The sequence below is a fragment of the Nannospalax galili genome, unplaced genomic scaffold (genome assembly GCF_000622305.1).
Source record: "Nannospalax galili isolate Female #2095 unplaced genomic scaffold, S.galili_v1.0 scaffold364, whole genome shotgun sequence".
NCBI classification, from domain to species: Eukaryota; Metazoa; Chordata; class Mammalia; order Rodentia; family Spalacidae; genus Nannospalax; species Nannospalax galili.
In genome coordinates this window covers 4249373-4262078 of record NW_008352752.1, presented here as the reverse complement: position 1 = coordinate 4262078, position 12706 = coordinate 4249373, and positions in this window count along the sequence as shown.

Sequence of the window (12706 nt, the reverse complement as noted above, 5' to 3'; positions counted from 1 at the left end):
AAGATGCTGTGTATGAGGTACATAAAACTCAACAAAAGGCCGGGGGTGGTAGTGCATGCCTTTAATCCCAGCACTCGGGAGGCAGTGGCAGGCAGATCCCTGTGAGTTCAAGACCAGCCTGGTCTACATAGTGAGTTCCAGGACATCTGGGGCTACAGGGAGACCCTGTCTCAAAAAGACCAAAAAAAAAAAAAAAAAAAAAAAACCTCAACAAAAAAATTTAAACTACAGTTACATCATGCCAGGGGCAAAACCAATAACCATAGTTACATCAGATCACCGTAGTTACACCAGACCAGATGCAGGTTAGTTAACAAAGAGATTTTCAGTTAACAAAAAGTTTTGATAAGGAAAAAACAAGTTTCTCAGAATTGTAGAAACAATGGGCTCCATGGAGATGCAGGGATAGCTGGGAGGGAGGATGTGCCATCTGGACGTGCTTTTGGTTTCCCAGTATTGTAGAAACAATGCACTCCCTGAAATTGCCTGTGTGAGACGTTCTACCTGGTTGGCTGCAGTGCGAATGGCTGGGCAAATACACAGGGTAAAGCAAAAGTCAGCCAAAGGAATATGGAGTTAGTTTTACCATTTCACAAACCTGGGATCAGGGCAGCTCGGCTTTCTCCAGAGGTCTTGCCCCATGACTTGCCCAGGGTCACTTTCTTGCTGGGTCCTCACATGGCCCTTTCTCTGTGCATGTACACCCCTGTCTTCCTCTAAAGACTCAAGGCCTCCACCCTTCTGACCTCACTTAGCCCCAATTACCTCTTTAAAGGCCTCATCTCCAAACACATTCATGCTGGTTCCACTGTACTGGGTTCAGGGCTGCACAATTTGAATTTAGGGAGGATACAACTCAGTTCATGCCCAGAGCCCAGGGAATAATTGCAGCCCTGAGGATAAACAGACACCTACCTTTCCTTCTCAGCCTGGAGGACACTGTGCCACAGCCCAGCCCCTACTCTTAGTTTGTCCTACCATTCGTTTATCCCACAATTTTGAGTTCTGTGAAGTCAAGTTCTCTGAAGAAGCCACACCCATTCTGAAGAGCCTGAAGACGGTTTGACTTTGACTCAGTAGATCATGACTGTGGAGAAATAGGATCCAGAGCTGAAGATATCCTGGGCACTCTGAAATTTATCATTCTGGGTCTGCCCTAACATCCTCATGATGATTAAATAAACTCTTGGAATGGATCACAAAGCTTGACAGACCACTAACTTCTCCATCCCTAAAGCAAGAATGCTGTAAGATGAGATCTGGGTGGGAGAAGAAAAAAGAAAAATATACCATCTGGAGCTTATTTGGGAAATAAATGGATTCATATCTTTGTTTTGTTTAGTAACTATGAAGGTTCATGTATTTCTTCCATAGTGGAACTTTTCACTCAAGAGAACTTGAATCTGTGCTCCTGGGCCAAGGTCACTCACATTTGGCCAGAATAAACTATTTTCTTATTTCCTTTAAAGCAGAGCTATTATTTAACATTGACAGTTCCAACTGTATGCCAGGCACTGTGCCAGTACTGAGGACATGGGTGTTGACCTTAGGCAGTGAATGCTGCAGTGTGGTATGACAGAGGCATGGTCACAGTGGGGCACAGGCAGTCAGGAAGGGACTCCCAGACAAGACTCTTGGTAAGACACACTGCAGGCACCAGCACTGAGAGGGCTTCCTAGAGGAGGCGACAGTAGAACCCAGTACTGAAAAGAGATATGAAATCAGCCAGTAGAGGGGGGAATTGTTTAACCAGCAGGCCTCCAAAGGTCCCTTATTTGATTAGACTCATACAGGAGGGAAACTTAATTTATTCCAGTTGTGGTCCACAGTTCAGAAGAACTGGAATTAGGGTTGGGGCTGTACTTCAGTTGGTAGAGCACTTGTTTAGCAAGCATGAAGCCCTGAGTTTGATCTCTAACTCCATGTAAACTGGACATAGAGGCTCACAACTATAATACCAGACTCCATAGACAGAGGCCGAAGAATCCGAAGTTCAAAGTCATTTTGGGTTACATAGTGAGTTTGAGGCTAGCCTGGGCTATAAAAGACCATGTCTGGAGGAGGAGGAGGAGGAGGAGGAGGAGGAGGAAGAGGAGGGGGAGGAGGAGGAAGGGTAGGGGGAAGGGGGGAGGGGGAAGAGGAGGAGGAAGTGAAATCAACTGGGAGCTTCTTAGATTAAAAAAAAGTAGAATATCAGCTGGGTGTGGTGGTACAGGTCTTTAATCCCAGCACTTGGGAGGCAAAGGCAGGCAGATCTCTGTGATCTCGAGGCCAGCCTGGTCTACATATTGAGTTCCAGCCCAGCTGGGGCTACAGGGAGACCCTGTCTCAAAAAGACCAAAAAAAAAAAAAAAAAGTGTAGACTATCAGAACCCATCCCAGATTTATCGGATCAAAAGCTACAATTAAACAGGATTCCCAAGGAATATGTGAACACTGAAATTTGGGGGGACTGAGGATGATGTAACTTGGCAGAGTGTTTGCCTAGTGTACATGAAGCCCTGGGTTGGATCCTTAGCACCATATATAGCAGGTGTGGGGGTATATGCCTATAATCTCAGCGCTGGGAGGGGGAAGTAGAAGGATTAGAAGTTCAAAGACATCTACATAGTAGGTTCAAGGCCAGCCTGGGCTACATGATACCATATCTCAAAAAAGAAATAAAAGGAATTTGGGGAAACATTAAGTATAATAATGCCATTATTTCATAGCTAGAGAACCTGAGGCACAGAAAAAAAGACATCATCTTTCTAAATAAAGACAGCATTTTAGAGGGGAAAATAGTTCTGAGATGTGATTCAATTGGTAGAGTGCCTGCCTTGGATGCTCAAGGTCTTGGGTTTGATCCCAGCGCCACATAAACCAGGGGCATACTTGTAATTCCAGGTGGAGACCAGAGGACCAGGAGTTCAAAGCTACCTTCAGCTATATACAGAGTTCGAGGCCAGCTTGGGGAACATAAGATTGTCCCAAAACAAAGCAAAACACACAAGATCCTGTGTGGATCTTCGTAGTTCTTTTACCATGTCATTTGTCAAGGCTCAGCTCATTGTCCTCTCTCTGTCCCTTCCTCCCTTTGCTAGTCACACTGCGTAAGGACCCTATTTTGTTTTCCTCTCTGTAGTTACTGGTTCTTGACACTGGCTTCTTCTGTGTATTAAAAAAAAAATCTCAAATTGAAATCCAACCCTAGTCCAGTACGGTGGCTCATGCTTGTAATCCCAGAAATTGGAAGGCTGGGACAGAAGGATTGCCACAAGTTTGAAACCAGCTTGGGCTGCATAATAAGTTCCAGGCTAGCCAAGGCCACAGAGTGAGACTTGATCTCAAAATCAAACCATCCAACCAAACAAAATATCCAACCCTCCCCTGTCGCTTCCAAGGACTGTCACTTTACCAGTTATTTCCTACACAATGATCCCCTAGGCTAGGCTGGGAGGACTCCTTCCTGGTCTCCCAGCCACCCACTTTTGCTGGCTCACCTGCCTCGGGCTTGGGAGACTGTTGATGCTTTATGGCAGCCTGCACTTCTCTGTTCCCTCCAGCCTTTGCAGACACAGTTACTGACACTCCCTAGATATCAAGGGCAGCCTGGAGCCTGGAGCCTAGTGACAACCTCCTATCTTCCAGATTATGAGAGAGAGAGAGAGAGAGAGAGAGAGAGAGAGAGAGAGAGAGAGGAGAGGAGAGAGGGTGTGTGTGTGTGGGAGAGAGAGAGAGAGAGAGAGGAGAGAGAGTTTTTTTTGGTTCGTTTGCATGGTAGTCACTGCTAATTGTCTGGGGGGCCAAGGTGATTTGAGTCCCTTAAACCTCTACATACCTTACAGAAACAACCTAAGACGCCAGATGGTATTTTCAATATAAGGCTAAATTAGTTCTACATGCAGATTTTCAAAAATTGTGTCTAGCACAAGCAGATAGAACTCATAGAGTCTGGGCGGGGGTGGTGGCACATGCCTTTAGTCCCAGCACTTGGGAGGCAGAGGCAGGTGGATCTTTGTGAGTTCAAAGCCAGCCTGGTCTACTTAGTGAGTTCCAGGACAGCTGGGGCTACAGGGAGACCCTGTCTCAAAAAAAGAAAAAAAAAAAAGAACTCATAGAGTCCCAAGAGTGGCAGTTAACAGGAGAGAAACAATAGAAACAGGCCTGTAAAGAGTCATCTTGGGATGATCAAATGCAGACACTTGTGTTTCATTGCTATGACAAAATGCCCAACATAAGACAACTTAGAAGGAAGAAAGATCTATTTTGACTCATATTTTCAGAGGTTTCAACCCCTGGTTAGCTGACTATACTACATTCAGGCTTGTGGTAAGGCAGAAACATCAGAGCAGAAGGGCATGGTGGTGGGTAATGGGGCAGGGAAAGGGAGCTGCTCACCTCCCAGCAGCCAGGAAGTACAGAGAAAGGCAAGAAGGGGCCAGGGACAAGATGTGCCCTTCAGAGTCACATTCCCTGTGCAATCTACTTCCTCCAACCAGCTCCTACCTACTAATAACCCATTCAGTATGAACTCAACAATGAATTAGCCCATTGATGAGGTTGGTACCCTCATGATCCAATCACCTCCTAATAGTGCCACCAGCTGGGGAACCACACGAACCAAGCCTTTGCCATAAGAGCCTTTTGGAGCCAGACGTGGTGGTGCATGCCTTTAATCCCAGCACTTGGGAGGCAAAGGCAGGTAGATCTCTATGAGATCGAGGCCAGCTTGGTCTACATAGCAAGTTCCAGGTCAGCTGAGGTTACAGGGAGACCCTGTCTCAAAAAGACCAAAAAAAAAAAAGAGACTTGGGGGGGAGTCGCTTTACACTCCAACCATAACAACGCTTTTGTTTTTTGTTTTCTGAGTCAGAGTTTTGCTATGTAGTCCAAGCAAGCCTCAGACTCACAATTATTCTGCCTTAGACTCCCAAGTGCCGGTATTCAGGTAAGGGCTACACCTATCCCAACAACTCTTAAATATGGTGAATTTTGTTAAAAGTCGAACTTGCTGGGCTGGGGACATGGCTCAGCACCTGCTGCTTGACTCAGTGCCTGACACATAAGCGTGAGGGCTAGGGCTTGATCCCCAACACCCACATAAATGCCAGGTGGGTCTGGTGGCTGCTTATAATCCCAGCACACGGAGGCAGAGACAAGGGTTCCCTGGATCAAGCTCGCCAGCTAGACTGGCTGAATTGATGAGCTCCAGGTTCAAGTGAGAAACCCTGCCTCCATAGAGAAGGTGGAGAGTGATCAAGGAAGACACTGGAGGTCAACCTCTAGCCTCCATATGCATGTACACACATGTGTACCCATACCCATTCTTTAAAAAAAAGACAAATAAGCCAGGCGTGGTGGCATACACCTTTAATCCTGGCACTTGGGAGGCAGAGGCAGGTGTATCCCTGTGAGTTCAAGCCCAGCCTGGTCTACATATTTATTTATATGTGTGTATGAGTGTTTTGCCTGCATGTAAGTAAACCGATGTCATGCAATGTCTCTGGAGATCAGGAGAGGCCACTGGATCCCTTGGAACTGGAGTTAGGATGGTTGTTATCTACCATGTAGGTGCTGGGAACTGAACCAGGTTCTCTGTAAGAGCAGCCAGTGCTTATAACCACTGAGCCATCTCTCCAGCCCATGGCATGTGTTTTAATTCCATTGTTGGGGAAACAGAAAGATTCCTGGTCTCCTTGGCCACCTAGACTAACCTAATTGTGACCTCTAGGCCAGTGAGAGAGTCTGTCTTAAAGGAGATGAATGGTGTTCCCAAGGATGACACCCAAGGTTGTCCTCTGGTCTCTATACACATGCATACATGTGTACATGCACACACGTGAACACACATACACACAAGATGAAATACAAACAGCCAATAAAAGTAGGAAAAAAAATCAAACTCACTGTATCAAAGAAATGCAAATTAAAGGGCTGGAGAGATGGCTCAGCAGTTAAGAGCACTGACTGCTCTTGCAGAGGACCTGGGTTCGATTCTCAGCACCCACATGACAGCTATGAACCATCCTTAACTCCAGTTCCAGGGGAATCCAAAGGCCTCTTCTGACCTCTGTGGCATTGCACGACACAGGTGCACGCCAGCCTGGTCTACATAGTGAGTTCCAGGACAGCTCAGGCTACAGGGAGACCCTGTCTCAAAAAGACCAAAAAATAAAAATAAAAAAATAAAAAAGTAAAAATAATAAAATATTTTTTAATTTTTTTTTAAAAAAATGCAGATTAAAACATTAAGATTCCATCTCATACCAGGCAGGATGGCAGTATTAAGGAAACAAGCAGTGGGGAGGTAGACAAAAGGAAACATTTTTATACTGTTGTTACGAATATAACCTAGGCCAGCCAGCCACTATGGAAATCAGTATGGAGGTTCATCAAGAGACTGAAAACAGACCCACCACATGCCCCAGCTATACTACTACTCCTGGGCATGTACCCAAAGGACTCCAAGTCCATCACAGAGACACTTGCCTACCAATGTTGGTTGCAGCACTATTAAGTTATGGAACCAACCTGAGTGTCCATCCACAGAGAAACGGATAAGGAAGCTATGTATGCACACGTTTTATCAGCTATGAAGAATAAGGTTATGTCATTTGCAGGAAAATGGATTCAACTAGAGACAATCATGTTAAGTAAATTAAGTTCGTCCCAGATAAATGTTGCCTGTTTTCTCATATTGCGGTTCCTGGCTTTTATATAGATACACAAAATCATGCATGTACATGATAAATCTGTATAAGTATGGCCTTGTGTAACCCAGTATCATATACAAGGAATATAGACCAATGAAAATAAAAACTAAAAAGGAGACCAGGTGTGGTGGTGCACACCTTTAACCCCATGACTCTGGAGGCAGAAGCAGGTGAGTCTCTGTGAGATCAAGACTAGCTAGGTCTGCATAGTGAGTTCCAAGCCAGATGGGGCTATAGGGCGACTCTGTCTCAACAAAAAACCCAAAACAATAAATGCTGACATCTGGGCATAGCACACTTGCAATCCTAGCAGAGTCAGGAGGATCACTGCAAGTTCAATGCCAGTCTGGTCTCCATAGTGAATCCCAGGCCAGTCACAGATATATAGGAAGACTGTCCCCAAAAAACAAAACAGAAAGAGCAAGAACAAGTTTCTGAGCTTGAAGATGGGACTTTGGAAATAACCCGGTCAGGTAAGGGGAGAAGGGAGCTGAAAACTAGAACAATAAAGCCTTTGAGAACTATGGGACATGAGTAAGTCACATAATGCATATTCCACAAGGAGAAGGAAAACAGCCCAGAAAACCTATGCAATGAAACACTTGCCGTACCCATGCCTGGTGCTGAGCGCCTGTAATCCCCAGCACTTGGGAGGCAGAGCTGGAGGATTATTGCAAGTTCAAGGCAGTTTGGTCTACGTAAGTTCATATGAAATATTTGCTCCGTAACAGAAAACACAGTACTGCAAAGCATCCTCCTGCTTTACACATTCACTCCCCGTTTCTTCCTTCCTTGGTAGACAACTGTGAAATGGGAAACGAGATACTATCCAAGAACACCATAAACAGTGTGGGGCCTGTGTGATGGGCCAGGGCCAAGCCCTAGGACCTGAGCTAGATCCCTAGGATTTACACAGTCGAAGGAAAGAACTGACACCTGCAAGCTGCCTTCTGACCTCTACACGTGAATCGTGGTATGTGTATGCCCTGCCCCATAGAACACCATGAATGTGTGAGGCAGACTAACATCTAAGATGCAGCCCTTATCAGGCTTTGCCCTACTCCCAAGCAGTAGTAAAATAAATCCACAGAACCATTTAGGCATAAGGGAGGTGCTAAGGGTATAGTTTATCTATCTGTAGAAAAAAGTTTAGGATCCTGGATTAGGTGCAGCATAAATTTATATTCCCCAGTGTGCCTGGGGGTCTTGAGGACATCTTTATAGAGATTGCCTAAATACGTGCAAACCTCCTTCAGGAGTCAAAAGCAGACTGAACGTTGGGTAAAAGCATCTTCATTTTGTTATGTCCAGTGAAGCACGAATTGATCTCACAGTCTCAAGCTGACCTGGAAGGCACGTTTGTAATAATACTTTCCTTCCTCAGCAATGATAATAAAAATGGACCCCGTAGAACTGTAAGATAGCAGGTCAATAGGAACACTGAGCTTCTACTGCCACCTTCTGGTGGTCTATCCAAACCCCAGGCCTTTCCAGGGATCCCAAAATTAAGTGACTGAGAGACTCCTTGAAGAAGAGCTGGTTTGTGAGCTGTTTGGAACATGTGGACATAATAATCATGGGAGAGGTTACGGGGGTTTGCGGGGGGGGGGTAGCTAAAGGTAATAGAAATATCATTTACTTCACATTGTTTATACTTCACAGCACAAACAAAGCATTGACATGGTCACCTTTAATCCTGGGCTGTAGTAGTAGACTGGAGCCTTGAACATGTGACAACCAGGCCTGCAGATGTTGCTGACTTGCATGGACAAGCCCTCTTCTCGCTCCTAGATGTTCAGACCTAGATCTTATTTTATTAGCACTAATGTGTGCAATATGTTTCACTGTAGTACATGGAATTATGTGTGTGCATGTACATGTAAACTCCAAAGAACTAGATCTCTGCAGAGAACATAATGCTCTGCTTACAATACACTGTATGGTGTGTTTCACACACACACACCTCCTGCTCTATTAGAGTTGTGACACACACACCACATTCTGTAGTGGTGATAACCAGAACTCAATCCCTTTATAAGAGCTTATAAAGGCAAGGCCATACTTGTTGGCTCTTCAAAGTCTGTTTAGTTCCATGACTGCTCCTGTACTCTGAAATCAGTCACTGATCATAGCGTGATTTTCCTGGTCTCTGGGCACCCCACCTGTAGGAGAATGATCTCTTAGTTTGGGCAGCAGTTATGGAAGTGTGTCTGGGGAGAACAGACATGGACACTGAGGTAGTGCAACAAAGCCATGTTTACTATTTATAAGAATACCCGAGTTTCTTAAATCATCGACTGATGCACATTTAAAACCTTTATGGTCTGGGTTGCCTCATCCGTGTAATGAGCATATTTTACAACTATTTAAAGAGAGGAAGGGGTGAGAACCGGTGAGAACTAGCCTAACACTCCATCCAAGCAAAAATGTCCACAGTCTGCTTTACTGGGTAAGAATCTGGGGTGTTATGGTACTGTGAGTAAAGGAAACTGTTTTCCTGGTTCAGAGGTGTCCTCTTAGTCAACTTCTGGCCAAGGCAGAGAGGGCTTTGCTTTCAGCCATACTGACAGCCTGTTCCATTTCCTGCCTGTCCCTTGGGCTCCTCACAGGACAGCCTGCACTCCCTGGCCCAACTCACACCAAACCCTATGGTAAAGTTTTTTTTTTATTTGCGTGCGTGTGTGTGCGTGCGTACCTGCGTGTGTGTGTGGGGTATGAGCACGGGCACACATGTACCACACTACACATGTGGAGGTCAGAGGACAACTTCCGGTAGTCTGTTCCTCTCCTTCCGCCTTGTTAAGGCGGTCTTTCCTGCAGTTTCCAAGGAGCTCTACACTCCACAGCAGTTGGTTTCTGGGTGATTCTCTTTCTCGTCTCCCATATTGCCTTAGGATTTACAGATGTGCACCAACTTTTTACATGGGCTCCGGGGATTGAACTCAGAGCATCGGGCTTGTGTTGCATTTTTATCCCCGAGTCATCTCGATAGCTCCCTCACTGTTGCCAGCAAACTGTGAGACTGCTAGTCCATAACCAGTCTTTAGGGATTCCCATCTCCTCTCAGTCTTCTCCACCAGACCAAGGCTCTGTCTAGTGCTTTGGGGTTAAGCGACACTATCAGAAACAACACTCTAACACCGTTTATTATTGGTGAAGTTGCTTAAAGTGCTATGAGGATGGAGGGCAAGACCCCTCAGATCTCAGGGGCAGCCACAGGTTTGAGTGAGAGCGTGATTGCTTCCCTCTCTGCGCTAAGAAGGCATACTGTAGCTTACCTGGTCTGGAAGATGTGAAATGCCTTAGTGTGCCTATCTTATTCCTAACCTTGAATTACTGTTTTCCTTCACTCCAATTTCCTTATTGTAAAGTTCTTTTTAAATTCTGCTATGAGGATGGAGGGCAAGACCCCTCAGATCTCAGGGGCAGCCACAGGTGTTAGGAGTCAGGATGGTGGTTACCCTTGGTGGAGGGAAGGCAGTGTCTAGAGGGAACATTTGGGGGGTTGGGTTCTGGAGTAAAGATCACCCATTTCCTCAGCTGGATGCCACACAGGTGTGTCCATTCTTGACATCACTGAACTAAGCACTTGACATAATACAGCTTTTTGCCTGTATGTCAGACTTACATGAAGTGTTTAGTCTAAGCACACACTGCAAAATTTTTCTTAATCCTCACAACCGTTTTAGGTCAGTGCAGTTACCCACATTTTACACAGAAGCAATCTGAGTCTCAAAAAGTGAAGAGATGGTACCACACGGCTCCCCACTCCCTACTTACTTCATTCTGTTGTCACCAGGCTCAGCTACTGAATCTGACAGATCAGACCTAGAGGGAAACGGGTGGAGGGGCTTCATGGAAGGGCAATACGCAGCATCCTGGGCAAGCCAGGGATGGGCTGCCTCCCCTGAGTGAGAAGCCTAGGTCCTCCTGCCATCTACCCCCACCCCCACCTGCTCCAGGGCAGGGCCTGTCCTTCCCTCCGGGAGGCCTGAGAGATTCCTTGCAGGCCTCCTTCCCTTACAAATGGATTTCAGAAAGAAAAAAAAAAATTGAAAAAGTAGAAACTATCAGTTTAGTTCTGACCTGGAACAGCCACCTTCCAGACTCTAAAGGGAAAGGAGAGTCTACACAGAACAACTGACTAGCAGCAGAAAGGGGCTCCTCCCAGGCTGAAGCAGATGGCACCAAAGGTCAGCCAGCAAGCCAGACGACTGAGCTCTGTGCCTAGCCTCCTTTCTCCAGGGCTAAGGGACTTATTTTGACTGGATAGAACCATGGTGACTATTCCCCAGCCCCTTCCCCACCAGAGCCCCTCCTCTTAAGATGTGGTTGGCGCTGGAAGGCCCGATTAAGCTGCATACACAGCGCAGTCAGGTACACAAGACGAAGTTCCCAACAGCTTTCTGCAGCGGCCTTCGGCAGCAAGAACACAGGAAAGGCTTGCAGGGCCAATTTTTACACACAGATTGAAAGAAATTTGATTCTATTTCATAGCATAAAAGTCACTATATGGCAATGCTCGGGTCATCAGACCAATTTAGGGAGTTCCCCATATTCCACCACAAAATTAGCTTTGGGCTTGGGCCTCAACATGCCTCCCTGGCCACTCCTTCCTCATTTCCTAGCAGGGAACTGGGTCTGTCCACTCCAATGCCCTTTCATAGCTCAAATGCAAAAATCTCAACTAGACACACCAAGTGTGTTTCGGGAGAAACTGCATTGGACAGATGGGGGTGAGGTAGGTGGTGGCCTCCCTGCCTCCCTCCCAGGGCAACTAGCCGATTATAGAGAGCATCAAGAATCTGGAAGAAGGGCTGGAAGAGATGGTTCAGGGGTTAAGAACACTCGCTACTCTTCCAGAGGATCCAGGTTCAATTCCCAGCACCCATATGGCAGCTAACAACTATCTGTGACTCCAGTTCTAGGGGAATCCTGACACCCTCTTCTGACCTCCTCGGGCATTATAGGACACGGGTGCACATGCAGGCAATACACTCATACACATTAAAAAAGAAAAAGAAAAAGAATTAGGAAGAAACGGTCAGCAAGGTTTAGCAGGTAAGGTACTTGCCACCACATCCACCAACTTGAATTTTACCCCCAGAACCCACAAGGTGGAAGAATTGGCTCCTATAAATCATCCTATGATTTCCACGCATGCACTGTGATATACATGTTTTCCCCCAACTCCCAATAAATAACAACAACAAAAAAAAAAGGTTTTAAGAAGGCGTGGCAGGTTCTGGTTCTTGAGCAGAAACAGCAAAAATGGCATTTATGGAACACTGGTCTTGAAGAAGTACATAAAAACTCAAGGGAGAAAAATGGGCAAGTATAAAACACTGGAAAAACCGTGTTTCTTCTAGGGTGGTCTGCTGTGCTGTCTGGAAGTGTGAAGAGTCACCCAAGGAATGACATCAAGTCTCTTTCAGCCCCAACTTTTTTTGTTTTGGGGGGGGTCTTTTTGAGACAGGGTCTCCCTGTAGCCCCAGCTGCCCTGGAACTCACTATGTAGACCAGGCTGGCCTTGAACTCACAGAGATCAGCCTGCCTCTGCTGGGATTAAAGGCATGCGCCATCACGCCCAGCTAGCCCTAGCTTTTTAAACTGTAGGTCTTCATCCCATATAGGGTCACAGAGCTGTGATGGTTACAAAAAATTTAGTAAAAGGTTTCTGAATGTGGAACAACCAAAAAGTTAATTCAGAATGAAACGCAGAATGAATCTGAGGCAGTTCTGGCAGCGCTCACCCTTCCCGCATCATGTAACATCACCAGCCTTCGATGCGAGCCCACAACTCTGCACCACCCTGCACTGCGTTCAGTTCACGGCACAGTCAACAATGCTGCCGGAAGACTTTGGCTTAGGCTCATAGACTGTGTTATGAACGGCAGTGGTTTTTCTTTTTTTTTTTTTTTTTTTGAGACAGAGTCTCCCTGTAGCCCTACTATATAGACCAGGTTGGCCTTTAACTCACAAAAGGTGCGCCACCAAGCTTGGCTGTTTTT